This window comes from Phyllobates terribilis, unplaced genomic scaffold, assembly GCF_046119375.1.
Source record: "Phyllobates terribilis strain yellow unplaced genomic scaffold, ASM4611937v1 Scaffold_5__5_contigs__length_657084704, whole genome shotgun sequence".
Lineage (NCBI taxonomy): Eukaryota > Metazoa > Chordata > Amphibia > Anura > Dendrobatidae > Phyllobates > Phyllobates terribilis.
In genome coordinates, this window is record NW_027362765.1 from 425,640,438 (window position 1) to 425,661,470 (window position 21,033).

The window sequence follows — 21,033 nt, forward strand, 5'->3', positions numbered from 1 at the left end:
ATCCTGATCATCCTACTGAACCCCACTGATCATTAGGCTGCACCCCACTGTAAGTAGTGATCGTCAGGCTGCACCCCATTATACATACTGATCGTGAGGCTGCACCCCACTGTACATACTGATCATACAGATACTACTGCACCCCACATAAAAAAATGATCGTCAGGCTGTACCCCACTGTACATGGTGATTGATAGGCTGCACCCCACTGTACATACTGATCATACTGCTACACCCCACTGATCATCTTGATCGTCAGGCTACACCCCACTACTGATCCTGCTACACCCCACTAAATCAACCTGATCGTCAAGCTGCACCCCACTATTCATTCTGACCATCCTGCTACAACCCACTATTCATACTTATCGACAGGCTGCACCCCATTGCTCATGCTGATCATCCATCTAACACCACTATATATCCTAATCCATAAATTGCACCCCATTATTCATCCTGATGAGCAGGCTGCACCCCACTATTTATCCTTATCATGCAGCATCCCTTATTTATCCCCGTCATCATGCTGCGCCCCCACTATTCATCCTGATCAGGCTGCACCACACTAATCATCCTGATCGTCAGGCTGCACCCCCACTAATCATCCTGATCGTCAGGCTGCACCCCCACTAATCATCATGATTGTCAGGCTGCACCCCACTAATCATCCTGCTGCACCTTGCTTTATCCTTATCATGCAGCATCCCTCATTTATCCCCGTCATCATGCTGCACCCCCACTATTCATCCTGATCGTCAGGCTGCACCCTACTAATCCTGCTGCATCCCCACTATTCATCCTGATCATCAAGCTGCACCCCCACTAATCATCCTGATCATCAGGCAGCACCCCCACTAATCATCCTGATTGTCAGGCTGCACCGCCATTAATCATCATGATTGTCAAGCTGCACCCCACTAATCATCCTGCTGCACCTTGCTTTATCCTTATCATGCTGCATCCCTCCCTCATTTATCCCCGTTATCATCATGCTGCACCCCTCTATTTGTCGTAATCATTATGCTGCACCCCACTTTTTATCCTAAAAATGGATCTCCATTCCACTATCCATAATAAAAAGATGTGCCCCCCTATGAAACCTTATCAGCAATGAGCTGCACCTCGGATCTGTTTATCCCTATAAACAAGGATTATCCCTCTATTAAACCTTATCAGCAAGGAGCTCCATGATATTTATACTGATCACATTAATAATAATAATGTTATAAAGGTTATTACAGACTCCGATCATCCTAGTGTACAGTATGCCACAGTCCTTGCAACAAAGTGCACCCCGCTATTTATCCTACCATCAATATACTATTGATAAATAGACCCCAAACACTATTCAGCACTGTAGGATCCACTATTTATCCTAATTGAGAGCTGCCCCCCTGCAATGTTCATCCTGATCAGAACAATGCGCCCCAACATTAACTCTGCACATCCCAACTATAAGGCTGCGCTCTACTACTCACCCTCAATTTATTCATGCACCCCACTTTGTAAACCATCTTGAAGATGTTACCTGCTATCTACCCTGACCGCAAGGATTTATCTCTCTTCTCATACACATTAAGTTACACCTCATTAGATCACTTATCAGTGACCCCCATTATAATACTGATCCTGAATGTTCCCTCGCGGTTAATAGTGATGATGTAATTACACTCTTCTAAAGATGAGCGAACCCAAACTGTAAAGTTCGGGGCTCAGTGCTGAACTCCTGGAAGGCCGTTTTACAGTTTGGGAGTCCGGAGAGAGAGAAGAGAGAAAGATAGAGATGAGAGAGAGATGAGAGAGAGAGGAGAGAAAGAGAGGAGAGAGAGAGGAGAGAAAGATAGAGATGAGAGAGAGGAGAGAAAGATAGAGATGAGAGAGAGGAGAGAAAGATAGAGATGAGAGAGAGGAGAGAAAGATAGAGATGAGAGAGAGGAGAGAAAGATAGAGATGAGAGAGAGGAGAGAAAGATAGAGATGAGAGAGAGGAGAGAAAGAGAGGAGAGAAAGAGAGGAGAGAAAGATAGAGAGGAGAGAAAGATAGAGAGGAGAGAAAGATAGAGAGGAGAGAAAGATAGAGAGGAGAGAAAGATAGAGAGGAGAGAAAGATAGAGATGAGAGAGAGGAGAGAAAGATAGAGATGAGACAGAGGAGAGAAAGATAGAGATGAGAGAGAGGAGAGAAAGATAGGGATGAGAGAGAGAGGAGAGAAAGAGAGGAGAGAGGGGAGAGAAAGATAGAGAGGAGAGAGGAGAGAAAGATAGAGATGAGAGAGGAAAGAAAGATAGAGATGAGAGAGAGAGGAGAGAAAGATAGAGATGAGAGAAAGGAGAGAAAGATAGAAATGAGAGAGAGGAGAGAAAGATAGAGAGAGGAGAGTGATATAGAGAGGAGATATAGAGAGAGCAAGAGAGAGGAGAGAGAGAGCAAGAGAGAGGAGAGAGAGAGAGCGCACAAGAGAGCAAGAGAGAGGAGAGAGAGAGGAGAGAGAGAACAAGAGAGAGGAGAGAGAGAGTGCAAGAGAGAGGACAGAGAGTAAGAGAGAGGAGTGAGAGAGATATAGAGAAATATATATAGAGAGAGAGGTTTCCAGCTCCGATGTTTAGGTCTCCATTGATTTCAATCGGATTCAAGTTCGGGTACAGTTCTGGTACTCGAACTTCGGACTAAAGTTCGGTCGGGTACCAGAGCGCAAACTTCCACGGGTCCGCTCATCACTACACTCTTCATTTTAATATTGGAATAGCTGATACATGACTGATCAAATTAGGTCCAAGTGGTGCGACCTCCACCAATCACAAGGTCAAGGTCCCATTTTCACCGTTCCAAATGACTCCACTAAGGAGAAGTCGATGATCTATTAAATGAATGGACTCAGCTGAGCTCTGCACTGTGTAGTTTAAACCAATCATGAGAACTGGGGACACAAGACCTCATGACTGGTGGTTATCCCATCAAGCGTACACATATCACATCCTGGGTTCCGCCATGTTGCCCTTTGTTTTGCCAGAGAAATTTCATTGCATGTAGTGATGTTATTTCCATCCAAATCAGCAATGAAAACTGACCATAGGCTGAAGAAGCTTCCACACGTCATGGGTTCTCATCTATTACAATAATTTCTCCTCCTTCTATAATTCGCATTGACTATGTTCAAAAATTGTGAAATCAAATTCTCATCTCATCCACTCATCATCTTTCCTCGCTGCAGTTTAGAAGGAAAATCTACTGTGGCTGCTTGGAAACTCAACAAGAAGCAGCCCCCAGACCCAAAGGCCCTCTACACGATTTATTAAAGTCGGCCAAATCCACCAATTTGTGAAGGGACCGTCTGAACATCTGATGTGTATGGGGGCCTCCCGACTCTCCACCAAAGAGGATATCAGGGGGAGGGAGAGAATCGGGTGCCTTTAATTGAAACCCATGATCCTATTGTTCAGCCGTCTGGCATCAGCTTTCTCCGCTCTTCCTAGAGAGAACACACGATTGGTTGGCCAAGCCGATCGTTCATGTATAAGGGGGCGTCACGGGTGATCTGTTGGCCGAAAGAACATGAAAGCTTGGCTGAACTAATTGCCACGTCTCCTTGAAATGGGAGATCAGAGGACCACTAGACCAGAGAAGGACAATGTCCGACAGTTGGCTCCTGCATCAATTAGACATTTTTGGCATAGCCTAAATATCTGCTATGAGACAACCGCTTTGAAGTCTCTTATACATGAGGCATGGCTTGTGACTACAGGCACAATGACTGGGTTGACTTAAACCCCCCAAACACATTGGACTAATGGCGGCTGAACACACCCATATCGACGCATTCGCCAAACAGTCTAATGTGTATGGTGGGCACCAGCCAACTGATTGTTGGGGGAGATGTTGATCCGGGATGTCTGATTTTGGACTTCCGATTGCTTTGTTCTCCAGGAGATAAGTTCCCTATGAGAGCGGCTTTCTCGGCCCAGCAAGTGCTCCTATGTATGGGAGAGACGGCCAAGACAGCTGTAGGCCGACAGCACTGTCTGAAAGTTGCCCTGATCTACAGCTTACAAGCTCTGGTCTCAGGTCCCTGCAGCAGGTGACTAGGGCAGACAAGAGAAGGTTGGTGGGCTGTACCTTTCAATTGCTTACTCAGTCCCCTTCTCTGTCCTTACATTGGCTGTGACAGAAGAAGGGGCTGGTTTTGCTATTGAAATGTGATTTCAGCCCGTCTCCTTCACTTACACAGCTATGGTCACATACCAACAAAGGAACCTGAAGACGACCTGTTCCAGAAGCTAAAGCTAGGCCCCGTTTCAGATGCGAATTTTAATAACTTACTCCATTGTTGCAGATCTGTCACTGGATTTCACAATACAAACAGAATACATTAGAGATCCCTTAAACCTGATGAGGTGGTTGTACTTACTTTGAAAATCCCGACCAGAATTCCTTTATAATCCTGATATTAAAATGAGCGTCTTAATATTAGACCGGGACATTTTTAAATAGGATTACACAGCCATCCTCACGAGGATTTTCAAAGCAAAAACTCCAGCCTCATCAGATCTAAGAGATCTATTTATGCAGTATCCATAACGTACTAATTTAATGTGGATCCTGTCACCAGATTTCCCAATACAAACTGCATACTATGTCTAAGAGATCCCTTAGACCTGATGAAGCGGGTCAACTAACTGTGAAAATCCTTCGGAGAATGGCTGTGTAATAGCGAATAGCGAGCCGTGTAACTTTATTTATAGCCACGTTTCCTTAAAACCCTTTCTTCCTTATGCCATCTATACCAATTATTTACATATAGAGATGAAATTGTTCCTTTGGCAAAAGATGTGTATGGAAAGCAACCTGATCTGCCCAAACTACTGCTGCCCGTGGCGGCTAATCTGCAGGACTGGGTGTTATTCCTGGCAGCTAGAAGCAGGGGCTCAGTCCTGCGGGTCTGCAGCGAGGATGAGCGTGTGTGATCACGGTGCTGCAGTACAGCAATGCAGCACTCCCGGATCAGCTGCTGGCACAACACACAGCAAACCCTGAGGCCCCCCCAGTGCAGTATGACAAAGTCCTGCCTAGTGAACTCTAACATATTTTTTTTCTAGTTTTGCTATCCATTTAACCTTTGAAATACCCCTAGCAGATATGCTGAAGAATGCTTTATCGCCTCGTCTGAAATATGCGGTGACGGTGACACATGACATCTCGCAATGTTTATGCACAGGCATGTACTCACTGCACCTTCCCAGGGATTTAAAGGGAAGGGAGGGTGTTGGAGTATGAATTGTTTACTTGCATTGATGGCCGTGTCATCCAGCACAGGTGGAATACAGAAACTGGTAGGAACCGAAAGAAGCGGAACGCAAACAGACTAGATCGATACGAAAAAGTGCAGCTGCGCAATATGAGCGCCAAGATATAGGCAAACCACAAGGCTGAACTGTATTATTGCTATGTAGACTATACTCAGAAAATTGCCTAATTTGTGTGTCGACAAAGTGTATTTTGCTGATAGGGACCTATGACTTGCCTCTTTTGGGCCAAGGAGGACTACAAATTTAAAGGGAATCTGCTAGCAAGATTTCACCCTTAGGGCGCAGATAGAAGGCCATATTACTCGCGTAAGGATCACATCGCAATCCTCGGACTGGCCATCGGCTCTCCAGTCAGACTGCCGTATTACTCGCGTGAGGATCACATCGCAATCCTCGGACTGGCCATCGGCTCTCCAGTCAGACTGCCGTATTACTCGCGTGAGGATCACATCGCAATCCTCAGACTGGTCATCAGCTCTCCAGTCAGACTGCCGTATTACTCGCGTGAGGATCACATCGCAATCCTCAGACTGGTCATCAGCTCTCCAGTCAGACTGCCGTATTACTCGCGTGAGGATCACATCGCAATCCTCGGACTGGCCATCGGCTCTCCAGTCAGACTGTCGTATTACTCACGTGAGGATCACATCGCAATCCTCGGACTGGTCGTCAGCTCTCCAGTCAGACTGCCGTATTACTCGCGTGAGGATCACATCGCAATCCTCAGACTGGTCATCAGCTCTCCAGTCAGACTGCCGTATTACTCACGTGAGGATCACATCGCAATCCTCGGACTGGTCGTCAGCTCTCCAGTCAGACTGCCGTATTACTCGCGTGAGGATCACATCGCAATCCTCAGACTGGTCATCAGCTCTCCAGTCAGACTGCCGTATTACTCACGTGAGGATCACATCGCAATCCTTGGACTGGCTGTCGGCTCTCTGACCTGCATACAAATACATGCTGTAACGCTCAGGTCATGAGAGTTGATGATCAGTCTGCGGATTGCAATGCGATCCCTGCGCAAGTAATACAGCCGTCTGACTGCACCCTTAAACTATTTATATGCTCGTGTAGCTCTTTCAAAGACAAGTCCAGCAACATCTTTACATGACCAGTGCACTCCTACGTTGCTGAGAAATCAGCGTTTGAATTGAGGCAGAAGAGCTATGGTAGATCTGAAGACTCTGTCACTCCAGATCTATTCCCCGCTCAGCACCACCGCCTCATCCTGTTCGTCCTCGTCTGACTGCACCCTTAAACTATTTATATTTGCATGTAGGTCTTTAAACGACAACTCCAGCAATACCTTTTCATGGTCAGTCCGCCGCTCTGTTACTTAGAAATCAGAGTTTGAATTGCTATGCAAATGAGGCTGAAGAGCTATGGTAGATATAAAGCCTCTGTCACGCCAGCTCTATTCCTCGACCAGCACCACCACCGCCTCCTCCTGCCTGGCTGACGGCCTCTATGCTGCGTGACTTCAAGCAAAGGAGCAATCAGTCAAGCAGGAGGAGACGGCGCTGGGCAGGGAACAGAGCTGGAGTGACAGAGGCTTCAGATCTACCACAGCTCTTCAGTCTCATTTGCATATCAATTCAAACACTGATATCTTAGTAACGGAGGAACGGGCTGGCCGTGTAAAGGTATTGCCGGACTTGTCATTGAAAGAGCTACATGCACAAAGAAAAAGATTGGAGTGTGAAATCCTACTGGCACATTCCCTTTAAAAAAGCAGGTGGGACCCAGCTTTATGTAGCTCAATTCTCTAAGTATAGTCCACATAGCAGTAATGCAGTCCAAACTTCATATATTCAATGTTCGCATACATGTTGGCATATTTTGTTGTATACATATATATACAAATGTATATATGTGGAGTAGGATGTTCACCCCAGCCAATTAGTGGAAAAAGGGTGAATTCAGCCATCCTTGAAACACCGTCCGATTGCATTGACTGGCCGCACGCCTCCCGACCTGGACTCCACGGACTCAGTGTATGCCTATACGTATAAATCGGTCTGAGGTTGTACCGTGGTGCACGGACCGGCTGGCGAGATTCCCAACCCGAGTGTGACCACTTCATAGAAATATACGAGACGGTTGAAGTCAGGTCAGGAAACCTGCGGCAGGTTTGGATATCACAGTCCGTACTCGGGACCCAGAAAGTTGGACGTGTGAAGATATACACATTAGATGGCTGTTAGATCAACGATGCTTCAGCAGACAGCCATTTCGGCCATCTCTCCTATACCTTGGGATGAGCTCTCCAGTGTTCTCTATCAGCAGTCCAAAATCAGATTTGCCCAATCAAATGATCAGTCGACCGGAGCACCCATATTTTATATATAGATAGATAGATAGATAGATAGATAGATAGATAGATAGATAGATAGATAGATAGATAGATAGATAGATATGCATAGATAGATAGAGATATATGTCGTCCAAACCTGTTGGAATAACTACAGCACAACTGCAGCATGTGAACATACCCGAAGACTTCACTCAGACATCTGTTTTTTCTTTTGTTTTTTTTTCATATGAGAATAAATGGGCCTTGTGCTGGGTTTGCATTCATTCTTGGTCCGTTTGTCCGGTTTTACCATCAGTTTTGGATCCATTTTTCTCATATGTTAAAAAAAAAAAAAAAAAGGAAAAAAAATACTCACCGATCGTCTTACCCAGTACCTTCGGAAACTTGTTCTGACTCCCCTTTGACTCTCATTGTAAGTCCATGGCCCCACTCTCAGTATTTGATAAGTATTCGGTCAGTATTTTTTCTCAGGAGTGGGAGCCAAAACCAGATGAGGAACAATCAGAGAAAAGGTATAATAGAAACAAGTCACCAATTCTGCATTTATCACCCACTCCTGGTTTTGGCTCCCACTCCTGAGAAAAAATACTGATCAAATACTGATAGTGGGGCCTAAAAGCCACTTCCCGCTCACACATAAAGTCCAGTGTGACCCAGCTGGTCGGAAGAGGAGCGGAACTGTGCTGATCGGTGAGTATATTAACACACTAACACTACACTAACGTTTGCACAGGTTTAGGGGATTAAAAAAAAAAAAGAAATAACGGGAGTGCTCCTTTAAAAAATAAAAAAGTGGACAGCACACAGAAGACACTAGGTGGTATCTGAGTATCATCCTTTTCTGTTAAGTACCCATCTGCATGCAAATTCTGATTTGTTTGTTTGTTTTTTTTGGGGGGGGTTACAAGCTTGATCCAGAAAAGACATGGTCATGTGAACAGTCCCATAGATTATAATAGGTATGTGTTCTATAGGTGAAAAATACAGAATAAGGGTATGTGCCCACGATGCGCAAATGAAGCGGAAATTTGCGCATGTCGTTTTCCCGGAAAAACGCATGCGGAATTTGGCATGCGTTTTTCGCTCGTAATTTGCGCGTTTTGCACATGCGGAATTGCCTTGCATTTTCTACTGCATTGTAGATGGCATTTCCGCATGCGTAAACGCACAAAGAATTGACATGCTGCGGAATTTTCCGCACATCAAAAACGCTGCGGAAAATTACGCAGCATGGGCATTACAATTGAGGAATGCCATAGGGGACCATGCTAACATGCGTGTTTCATGCGCTTACGCTGCGGAAATTTCCGCACAAAATAGGCATGAATTACGCATCGTGGGCACATACCCTTAGAGCTAAGACTGCCAACAAAGAGCCCTGACAATGTCTATGCATTACGACTCGCTCAGACGAGTGTATAACATGGACGTGTGCGGTCAGTATTACCGATCAGACAGATCACCGACCAATGTTAGGGCTGTTCAGATTGTGTTCAGAAGTTTTTCGGTACTTTGGATGAGATTCGTCTATTCAAGTCTATGGGTGCGAAAAAAAGAAGCAGATCCAATCTGGATCATCCATAAAACATCTGATTTTTATGGATATATTGTGATACTTTTCCATAGGAAACTGTATTTGGTCTTGGTTTTTTGCAATCCTGATATTGCATGTACACATATAATCGTGACGCGTTTTACTGGCCCTGCTTTTAAAGGGGCAGACGCGCTAAGATATGTGATCGCCTATATTGGACGGATGCCGCCATGAGAATGTAGAAAAACCTTTAGGAAAAAATAATTTCCTGCGTTCTGCTAAAGGTGCACCACCGCCAAGGCTGTGCGTGATCTGACAATGTGAACAGCGCTTTATCCTGTATGTTCTCAGATGATGGCAATGTTAGGACTATGGCTTATGGCACTACTGTAAACAGACCCGTAAACACGGCGATTATCATAGTCGGGGTGGTTATGGATTCCTGTGTCGCCCGTGGCCGGGATAACTGATCAATTAGTAATCAGCCGCTTAATTATCACCCAGGATCAATTTGCCTTTCTCTTCAAGGTCAAGAGCCACATTTCCTATACAGGTTTCTACACAGCAACTAACAAGTTTCCCCCCTGCTGCAGAGCCATGACTGCCCCCATCCATGTACAGCCACCCTGCTGCAGCTGCTCCCCCACCACATCACCCAATAATTAACACCAGAGTCATTAGTATGCAGTTAATGATCACAGATCGATAAGATCGCCTGCGATTACCTTATTTGTGTGATCAGATCGATACAACAAATTCCCGGTGTCCTTCTTTCGCTATGCTTACAGCTGGCGAGCGACCTGATCGCCAAAAAGCACTTTGACAACTGGAAGGACAGTGCGCATGCGCGCCGCGCCGGCTCACGGGAGATGTAGTTTTTCTGAGCGTAGGCGCATGATTTCTAGGCTTTAGGGGGTAGTTTGTAGCTTTCCACAACTGCAGTGTCAATAAGCCGCGAGCCTGCCTACATCAGATGATACATTGCGCAACGCAGGCAGATCAACTCTGTAGCCGTCATAGTATGTGCTTTTATGACGACATAAGAGATTGCTGTGAGAGCTACTGCAGCCAGCAACCAATGCAACCAATCACATCACTTGTTTCATTTTTTTTAAACTGCACTTGGAAGATAAAAGCTGGATTTATATTGGTTGCTATGGGCAACCACTCGTCTCCATAGACTTCCATTATATATTATTAGGACAGGTTCACACGGTCAGTATCTGGTCAGTATTTTACATCAGTATTTATAAGTCATTTTTTTAGATATTTTTAATAATTTATTTTCACTTTTTTTTAGCCGTAAACAGTACTTAAAACATTTTAATGATTTTGTATTGTATGTTTTATATAATTTTTTATTATTACGTTTACCTTTTTTTTTGTAGATATTTAAAATAATTTTTTTCTCCTTTTTTTTGTTGTCCTTTTTTTTTTTTTTTGCCATATGCTGCAATACAAAAAATGTATTGTCTCCTATGATGCCCAGCCTTCCACTGGGCTTCACAGGAAAAATACAATGGTGGAGACGAGGCTGTTCTTTGGGGACCCCAGCTATCATGACAATACATCAGATCCCGATGATCATGTTGTGAGAGGCTGGTGTGACAGGGGGCCGAGTAATGTGCCCCGGAACAAATGCCCCATCAGGATCCTGCCACTTAACCCATTCCTAATGGGACGATTTTCCATTTTTTTCACTTTTGTTTTTTTCCTCCCCTTCTTCCAAGAGCTATAACTTTTTTTCTTGTTCCGTTCACACAGCCAAATGAGGCCTTGTTTTGTGCGGGACGAGAAGCACTTTTGAATGACATTATTCCCTTTATCATGTGTTTTACTAAAAACCAAGAAAAAAGATTGAAAGTGCTGCGAAATAGCGAAAAAAGCGCAATTCTGCAATTGTTTTTTTAATTTACCCGGCAATATGATTCTTGTCTGATTGCTTCTACTATGCACAGCAGTAATCATGGTCTCCTATGAACGCCAGCTATATGCTGCCTTTCACTGAAGTACTGTCATGAAAACTCATGCCCACGGTTGAACGCTCCGGGGTTTTGATGCCTTTTTTCCTCTATCTACAGGCTTTTATGGAGAACCTAAAAATGCAGTTGTGTATTTAAGTGCAGAATCCCAGCTTTATTACACTAAAAAATCCACTAGAAAACGGCTTGATATCTCCACCAAAAACACATAAAAATAGGGGGAAAATACATTAAAAAAAAACAGCAAAAATGCAATAATCAGAGGAGATTGCTATTGTACTATTGTGTATTTTGGAAAACTGCAGCAGATGAAAAGCAGTGTTTTTGCACTCAGAGTTACTATTACTTCTTTTATTTTTGAATATTTTTTTTAACAATTTGAATCCCATTTAGTGAACAACCCATTAAAGGTCTAATATATTATTTGTGAATCAACCCATAAAAAAGAAAATCAAAAGTAGCAAGTGATCTTAGAGCCACCTTAAAATCGGGTTATTGTCAAATGATATTTTGTAACATTTTATTGTGTCCTTGTCTGAGCCCTCTTGAATTTTGACTGGTGGTCTGTTTACCCTGTCTGGAGGGCTCTGGTTCTGGCATAGTAAAGTGTTTCAGCTGATGTTGTTTACAACTTTTATCCATTAGGCGGGCTTCACATCATAGTTTGGGCAAACGTTTGTGACTCCATCTAAGGTTTCGTTTGAACCCCCCCCAAAAAAGGATTCAGACGTGCCCTTGTAGAGCCATAGACGTCATCAAAGTCCAAAACATGCAATTTTGCAGCTTTTAATTTTTTGCTGTATTCATCTTTAAAATCAAAATAATAGTGTTGTCTACTGTGTTCTGTAGTCTATTGTTCAACTTGAAAGCTGGATACCGCTGCCAAAAAGCTCAAACAAAGTTGCATGTTTTGGACTGTATGATAATTGAAGGCTATGGCTCTGTTGGGAGCATGTTTGAATCTCTTTTTTCAGGGGTTAGGATAGCACCCAATGGAGTTACGAACGTGTTGCCAAAACGTGGTGTGAACAGACCTTTAGTCCTAACTCTTCAGTGTTACAATACATGCACACCTCACATCTCATGCTGGGTCCTGTAGTCGTGCAGCAGCTGGAAAGCTTCGGGTTTGAGAAGCAATAAAGGTAATTTCTTATATTAGGTGCTGTCTACCCTATTCATAACAGGAACCTGTCACAGGTTTTAGGCCTTTATACTGAATAATAATACAGGGTGGGCCATTTATATGGATACACCTAAATTAAATGGGAATGGTTGGTGATATCAACTTCCTGTTTGTGGCACATTAGTATATGGGAGGGGGGAAACTTTTCCAGATGGGTGGTGACCATGGTGGCCATTTTGAAGTCGGCCATTTTGGATGCAACTTTATTTTTTTCAATGGGAAGAGGGTCATGTGACACATCAAACTTGCTGAGAATTACATAAAACCAAGCACACCGTTGTTTTTCTTAACATAACTTTATTCTTTCATGAGTTTTTTTTACAAGTTTATAACCACTTATAAAATGTGTTCAAAGTGCTGCCCATTGTGTTGGATTGTCAATGCAACCCTCTTCTCCCACTCTTGACACGCTGATAGCAACACCGCAGAAGAAATGCCAGCACAGGCTTCCAGTATCCGTTGTTGTTTCAGATGCTGCACATCTCGTATCTTGATGGTATGGTGTGGTATATGGGGTACAAAGATAGTGGGGCCATTCTTCATCAATGGAAACCTCAATGCCACTGGATATCTGAAATTGCTACATGATGATGTCTTGCCCTCTTTATGCACTGAAGATGGCACGGTCCCTGAGTTTTTCCAACAAGATGGTGCACCACCGCATTATGGGTGTCAGGTCCGAGCATTCCTACATGAACAGTTTTCCTGGAAAGTGGATTGGTTGTCGTGGGCCAGTTGAATGGCCACCAAGGTCTCCCGATTTGACCCCCTTAGACTTTTATCTTTGGGGTCATCTGAAGGCAATTGTCTATGCTGTGAAGAACGAGATGTGCAGCATCTGAAACTTGTAAAACTCAATAAATAAAGTTATGTTAAAACCAATCACACCATTGTTTTTCTTATGAAATTCTCAAAAAGTTTGATGTGTCAAATGGCCCACCCTGTAGTACTGTAATGATTCCCCTGTAAAATCTGTCCAGAGCTTGGCTAGCACGGTGGCTCAGTGGTTATCACTTTAGCCTTGCTGTGCTGGGTCCGTGGGCCAAGAACATTTGCAAGGATTTTATGTTCTCCCCATGTTTGCTTGGGTCTCTTCTGGGTGCGCCGTTTCCTCCTTTACTCCTAAAGACATTCTGATAGGAAATTTAGATTGTGAGCCCCAAATGGGACAGCGATGATGTTAAAGCACTGCGGAAATTAATGCCGCTATGTTAAAAGTGAATTTCGAGCAGGAGTCTCAAACACGCATGCTTCTTGCGGCCCGCATGCACATAGACCCCGTAACTATCGCGGCTCTCTCCAGCAGCCGCCGACATCAGCGCTGTAGTGCAGTGTATTGCCGCGCAGAGACCAGCTCTCTGCACAGAAATACCAATGCCAGCCGCCGGCCTATCAGAGGCCAGCAGCTGACATCTGCGTCCCAGCGCAGCGGCGTATGACGTCACTGCCATGGGCAGATGTCAACTGCTGGCCTCTGATAGGCCGGCGGCTGGCACTGGTATTGCTGTGCAGAGAGCCGGTCTCTGCGCGGCAATACACTGCACTACAGCGCTGATGTCGGCGGCTGCTGGAGAGAGACGTGATCGTTATGGGGTCTGTGCCTGCGGGCCACAGGTGCAGAAAGGACGCCGAGGGAACGGAGGACAGATGAGAATCTTTTTTTTTTTTCTCTGTCATGTGAAATACAGCGCTCAGTATGGGGGGAGGGGCACTGTGTGCAGCATGGGGGGACGGGGACCCTGAGCGCAGTATGGGGGGATGGGGACCCTGAGCGCAGTATGGGGTGAACGGGGACCCGGTGCGCAGTATGGGGGGAACGGGGACCCGGTGCGCAGTATGGGGGGAACGGGGACCCGGTGCGCAGTATGGGGGGAACGGGGACCCGGTGCACAGTATGGGGGAACGGGGACCCGGTGCGCAGTATGGGGGGACGGGGACCCTGTGCGCAGTATGGGGGGACGGGGACCCTGTGCGCAGTATGGGGGGACGGGGACCCTGTGCGCAGTATGGGGGGACGGGGACCCTGTGCACAGTATGGGGGGGGACCTGGATGGGGGACATGTCTGCAACATGGGGACCTGGATGGGGGACCATGTCTGCAATATGGGGTCCATGTCTGCAATATGGGGGACCTGGATGGGGGACCATGTCTGCAATATGGGGGACCTGGATGGGAGACCATGTCTGCAATATGGGGGACCTGGATGGTAGACCATGTCTGCAATATGGGGACCATGTCTGCAATATGGGGGACCTGGATGGGAGACCATGTCTGCAATATGGGGACCGTGTCTGCAATATGGGGGACCTGGATGGGAGACCGTGTCTGCAATATGGGGGACCATGTCTGCAATATGGAGGACCATGTCTGCAATATGGGGGACCTGGATGTGAGACCATGTCTGCAATATGGGGGACCTGGATGGGAGACCATGTCTGCAATATGGGGGACCTGGATGGGAGACCTTGTCTGCAATATGGGGACCTGGATGGGGGACCATGTCTGCAATATGAAGGACCTGGATGGGAGACCATGTCTGCAACATGAAGGACCTGGATGGGGGACCATGTCTGCAAGATGAGGACCAGTTCAAAAGGTGTATAGAAAATAAAATGGTATCACTAAAAATGTCACTTTGTTATGCAAATAATGCGGCCCCCCAAATTAAATGTTTTTTCCGTGTGCGGCCCATATGCCCAGCTGAGTTTGAGACCCCTGATTTAGAGCATAGCATGTGCTGAATGTAAGTTACTTGCGAAGCGTCACCAGGGCATGGCAAGAAGCTAAATAGTCTTGTAGTATGATCTTAAACATAATTAATCTTCCGTGAACCATGACATGTTATCCCATAGGCTTGCTGGATGCCAATCAAGGAAAGTATAAGGACCTGACTATAACTTTTCAGCATTTTGCCCAAATGGTGGTTTAGGGGTCTAAAGACTTGTGATGGGTTGCCTTCAAGCTACCCATTCACCCACAATAACTGTCGACAGACAACAATTTGTCTCTATTGCCCTGTATGCATGAACGCTTGTATGGGGACAATGTAAACCGCTACCAGACTCTTCTGGAAGTGATGTTCAACTATTACATTAAAGGGTTGGGCATGTTGACATCCAACATATATCATTCCCCTGACATCTGTCACCAGAGAGGTTCAAGGCACCATACACAGGCACCCTGCAAAACCCTCCGAATTGCAGGGTTCATCCGACATACTTCTAATATTAGTGGGAACCTTTAAGAGCTGATATCATCTTAGAAAAGCTGGAGGGAAATGTGTTATAAGCTAAAGAAGTGTTCGGAAAGAATGAAGTGAAAACATCTGCAGTGTTGCTGTTGATCCAGTTTTTCTAAGTGCAAAATCCCTGGAAATAAAAGCAAAGCCAGCGTTTCACCTAAACCTGTAAAGCTGTCCTGCCCCACACGTCCATGTAGGCTTTGTGATGTCATTTACACATATAATATAATTTATTGGCCTTGGTCCACAACGGCCACGTGGCAGATTACTTAAAGCATGAAACAGATAAGACCTTTTTGTTCACTGAGCTGACTTATTTGAACTGTTTGTATATGAAAGTCCTCTGCCATGGTTCATTTGTCTTCATGACGTATGTTGTGCTAAAGTCTTAAGGTCTAGTGTACACTATCAAAAAGTTAACACTTACCTTAAACAATGAACAATTGATATACGGCCACAACAGGTAAAAGAAAACAATGTATTTATCAAAGATATAGAAATTTACTAATAAAATATTATTACAAAATCCATTCCATATATCATTGAAACCATTTGTTACGCTGGTGGGTGTGGACCCACTGCGCCACGGACCGGGGAAAACCTGGAGAAGCATAACTTAGCGACCACCTGGTTCTTCATTAGAGTCCCTGATGGTGTGGTTAGACTTGAACCGCAGGTGGTCGCCAGGTATCACTCCAGGAGAGACCCAGGAACCGCAGCTGCTGACCCAAAAGAACAGGGACGAAGGTAAGGACTCGATATAGCTGGAAGGGCAGGAACAGGATCAGGGCCTGAACGGATGTTGGATCTGGTTCAGACAGAGCGGATTCAGGATCGTAGGACTGGCTCAGGGTCCAGGCAGAACCAAAAGGCTGGATCAGACAGGACGGACTCAGGGTATGGGTACAGGTTCAAACAGGATGGACTCAGGATACAAGGTACAGGCTCAGACAGGACGGACTCAGGAATGAGGACCTAACAACTAAGTAGCAAGTGCCGAGATCTCAATCTGAGCATGCGTCTCCTCCAACAGCCATTTTTCCGAAGTCGACCACATAGGAGAGGATGGAAGTTGCGGGACTCCGGCTTCCACAAAATGTTGGCGGAGCCCAAGCACCACCGAATACCTGGAGCAGAACGTGGCAGACAGCATGGGGCCTGCTGCCAACTCCTGCCTCCCAGCACCCCATCGTGCCCCTGCAGCATCCTCTGCCTCGCCAGCATCTCCTGCCTCAGCCAGCAGCAACCCTGGAACCCCACTCTACCAACGCTGCACTCCTCCCGCAGGTAAGATGATTATAACATGCATCTGTTTATTAAAAAAATAATAATAATTCCTATTTTCCTCCCCAAAATTTGGGGTGCGTCTTATAATCTGCAAAATACTTTTCTTATCATTTAACTTTTTTTAATGATAGACACTACCTAATTTGGAACAAATCAAGCCTGACATTTCACTCGAAACAAGGATCACCAAGCTACGACTTGTCTACTTTGCACACATCATACAAAGAGAGCAATCACTGAAGAAGGACATCATGGTCGGAAGAATAGAAGGAACAAGGCAAACGGGAAGACCAGCAACCCGATGGCTTGATACTGTCAAGATAACGGCAGGAGAAGACCCTAGTGAACCTATCTAGGCTTACACAAGATCGATCTTCCTACAGAGAGTTCATCCATCAAGTTGCCATGGCACGAGACAGAGCCGAACGCCTTTTAAATAAAATAATGAAAAGTGGTGTTGAAGACCATCGTTAGTCCTAGGACCCCCATCCACTGCTCAAAAAGACTTTGTGCAGCATGTTGCTCAACAGGCTGAAATTCTGAGCTGTTGCCTGAGTGCGTGTACACCGCATACAGGCTCAATGGAAGCCTTTACGGAGAGTGGAGTACAAGCTCATAGACCTTCTACTGAGGCCGTACACCGCTCATGCGGAAGCTCAGCACTTCAGTCTGCTGAACAGCGTGTTGTAGAGTGGCGTTTTGAGCGATTGATAGAGGTCCCAGGACCTGGACTAAAACCGTTGTGCCACACAGCTTAGGTGGTACTCATAATAAAAGAAATAAACTAACAAATGATAGCTACTCTTTAAATGTTCTCTTAAAGGGATTGTCCACTACTTGAACAACTCCTTCTCAATCTGAATGTTTGCCCCTGTGAAAATAAAAACACTTATACTCACCTCCCGTACCGGCGCCGTTCTAGCGGTGTAGACACTCACGTTCCCGGGGCTCACGTGTGGTTGTTACGACACACGAGCCCTGCGCCCAATCAGCGCTGGTGTCACTCTTTCCGCCTTCGGACGTATAAGTAATCAAGAGAAAGCGAGAGTTGCGGCACATTTAATAAGTAAGGGAGGAAAAAGTAGAATTGCCACCTCTGCTAGACCTGTCCACAGAAAAATCAAGTAAACAGGTGCTGAAAGGCAGGGGTATCATTTAAGGCTTCTCCAAACAAATGTCCCTTACTCACCTCCTTGTGAACAAGGTCTTACAAGTCCAACAAGAAATAAGTAAAACACAACAAATAACAGTTTCACATGTTATATAAAGACACAAAACAATACAATAACTCTCAATAGATAACAAAGTTACCAAACAATTAGGGCTTCTGGGCACTGGTGATATAAAGGTGTCCACTTAGTAAATATCGCCTTTGTACTCTGTGCTTTCTTACCAGGGTTGAAGTGAGTTTAATAAATGCTCCAGATGATCAGCTCGTTCTGTAGTGTTTACTTATAAGTGGAGATAACACGTTCTCCTTGTACCTGTGTTCAGTCAATACATAAGAACAATGCACAATGGTGCCATGCAGCGTGCCACCTTTGTTCTAGTTCTACAAGAGAATTGGTACTTTGTTGGCGGTCAGGTTAAGCTGTCCATAGACTTCACTGGCAGTTGTCATCCACCAAACCAACCAAATATTCCCCAATTAATGAATAGAGGCATGCTTGTCACTGGGAAACTTCATCCTAGGAGAAAACAAACAAGAAAAAGGGCAAAATACAACTGCAATGTGCTAAAACAGTCACACAAAAATTATGCTTACCCCACAGAAGTCTATAAACTTGTTCACAATAGTGATTTTATAACTTTGGATTGCCATTGGCTGCCAACTGGTCCCTGATGAGATGGAGAGAGAGACCCAGAATGAGCTGACTTCTAATTTTTATCTTCTTTTTTTTTGCACCATGGACAAAAGAGTTATTTGCACCATGGTCTCCACCCCACCATACCCATCATACAAATCTAGCCTTACATCTTCTCCCTCGAGGCTTTTTGATCTATCAGATCTCACGCATCCTATGTACCACCATGTTCAGCAGCTTAAATGGATTCACCGCCTACCATGTGGCATTTATAATACTGTTGTCCTCTTGTGTAATACTGGGCTTTTTCAGTGCCTTTAGCACAGCAATTTAAGTGTGACTGCTATCTCTTCAACCCTCATAACTACCCCTATTGATGTTTTTTTCATGTTTGGTCACCAAACCTTAGTATCGGTCATCGATATATGATTGATAGGGGTCCAACTTTCTCCTCCTTCCATTGATCGGTAAAATAAAGGGCTGCAGCGCATCAGTAGTAGTACAACTGTTATGATAGCATAGCAACTTGGGAAACCAGGTAACCCACTAAAAACTGCAACTGACCTTGCTGGTTCCTGTACAGACTAGAGATCCTGACCCCGCAGTACCTAGTGGTTCCTGCGTGAGCTGAGATAACTCTAACTAACACTAGACGATGGCAACTCGGGCCTGTGCTGCCTGAAAGGCTGTCGAGTGCTTCACGTTCCTCCTAAAGAACCGGAGGGCAGAGCACTGCAAGTTACCTATGTAAGGTGCCCCAGCGAGGTAGTCATGGGCGTGCTATCACCCATGCTCACTCTCACACCCTACGGACAAAGTGTGTCTTCCCTCTGATGTGCTGCGGTGTATGTGGTGTTTCTCTGGCACCCCAGAGGGTCTGGTTGCCACAGTGGTAGTAATACCATGTCTGGGAGCAAAACAGGAGTTTCCTGGTCAGGGAACACATTACATGCAACACCTCCTGCTCCAGACCAGAAAGGGGAGGATCCTGCCCTTTATAACTGGGTCTGGAGGCGGGGTTAGTTGAGTTCAGTGTCAGGAGTCAAGTAGGACACAAAGGAGCAAGGAGCTGAGGACTGGAGCTGGCAGAGCTCGTCCTAGCCAGAGTACACACCAAGAACCGGACACCGGAGTCCGAGGCTTTGGGACCCTTCAAGCCCAGCAGCAGAAACAGCACGGCAGGAGATTGCAGGTCTCCTGGCCAACAGAAGCCCGGAGGCTCAGCCACACGAAAGGACAAGTACCGCCACAGAGGAGCGAGGAATACACGGGATCCGAGTCGCCAGTCATACGGGTGAGCAGCACGTTACACTGAGGGACGTGGGCTACAACACGACTATAAGCGGGATAGCCAAAAGAGTACAGTCAGAACGGCAGGCCTACAACTCCACCTGACCAGGGGAATTCTAGGATTGCTCCCAGACTGACCAGGCCCTCATCCCTAGCAAGTACTCCCGTTGGGGCCTATATAATTACCACCAGTAAAGACCCTAGGACTGCACTGCAAAGACTCTGTGTTATTATTACTGATCCAGGCACTATCACCACCATCATCCATACACGCTGCCCTGAAGCTCCGCTCTTCCTGTGGGGAGTTACATCACCTTGCTGCACACACCATCAGCTTCAGTGGACTGCTCCGCAGCAGCGGTTCCCAATAACCGCATTCCACAGGTGGCGTAGTCAGACTATACAAACAGATTCACATAAACTACCCTGGTTTGACTGCCCTGGGTCACGGACCGGGTCACCGCCACGGTGACTACAACCCCCAGCATCTACTAGGCCCGGCTCCGGGTATCCCCCACGGCCCAGGGAGCGCGTCATTTCCACTTACTTCTGACCAGCTGGTCTCTTCTCTCTCCAGGGATTTCTCTTCTGGAACCAGGGCAGCAATGAATTCAGAGGACACAAATTTCATAACAATAACTGGGACTTTACTGGGTAACTGGGAGTATTTACAATATTTACAGGCAGGTATAAAGGATAAGGCCCAACGGGTTGTCATCTTTCCAACAGATACTTGATACAACTTCAGCCCTGGTTCCCAATTTAGGCGAAGCATCTCTGTTGCTCTGTTCTCTAACCCTAGAGAATCTTCCTCATCAGTGACCGTATATCTGGATCTGAGCTCTCTCCACGCACTAGTCTTGAGTCCTAACTTCTTCTGCAGCCCTGCAGACAGAATGGGCCCCTAGGTCCCCCACGACTCTTTCGAGGTTCCCAGGCCGGCTAAGGGGAGTCCGGTGAAGAGATTTTTGAGTCTGATGATCCACTGTCTGGGATACTAGGCCCACGTCTACCCCAGCAGCCAGTATATGGAGCCTGTCTGTCTTTTCTTGAGTCCTGTACACTACTGAACTATTTACTTCCTGTACTCA

The 21,033-nt window shown here is 45.8% G+C and overlaps 1 protein-coding gene and 1 long non-coding RNA gene across 4 annotated transcripts in view; one reads left to right on the forward strand and one right to left on the reverse strand.

The window, feature by feature from the left end:
* Positions 1-10,002, reverse strand: part of CPEB3 (cytoplasmic polyadenylation element binding protein 3) — a 97,073-nt gene extending 87,071 nt beyond the window's left edge. The window contains exon 1 of one of the 2 annotated variants that reach the window (XM_073685232.1): positions 9,879-10,002. The gene's annotated coding sequence lies outside the window, so the exon portion shown is untranslated. The remainder of the gene's footprint in view (positions 1-9,878) is intronic. The other variant, XM_073685235.1, reaches the window with a different exon arrangement.
* On the forward strand, positions 5,210-17,337 carry LOC141273427 (uncharacterized). Of its 2 annotated transcripts, none has more exons than XR_012322094.1 (3): positions 5,210-5,326; positions 16,594-16,847; positions 16,979-17,337. It is a non-coding gene; the product is annotated as an uncharacterized lncRNA (long non-coding RNA). The 2 variants fall into 2 exon arrangements; XR_012322095.1 differs by lacking the exon at positions 5,210-5,326 and adding an exon at positions 10,116-10,368.
* Positions 17,338-21,033: the final 3,696 nt, after the last annotated feature.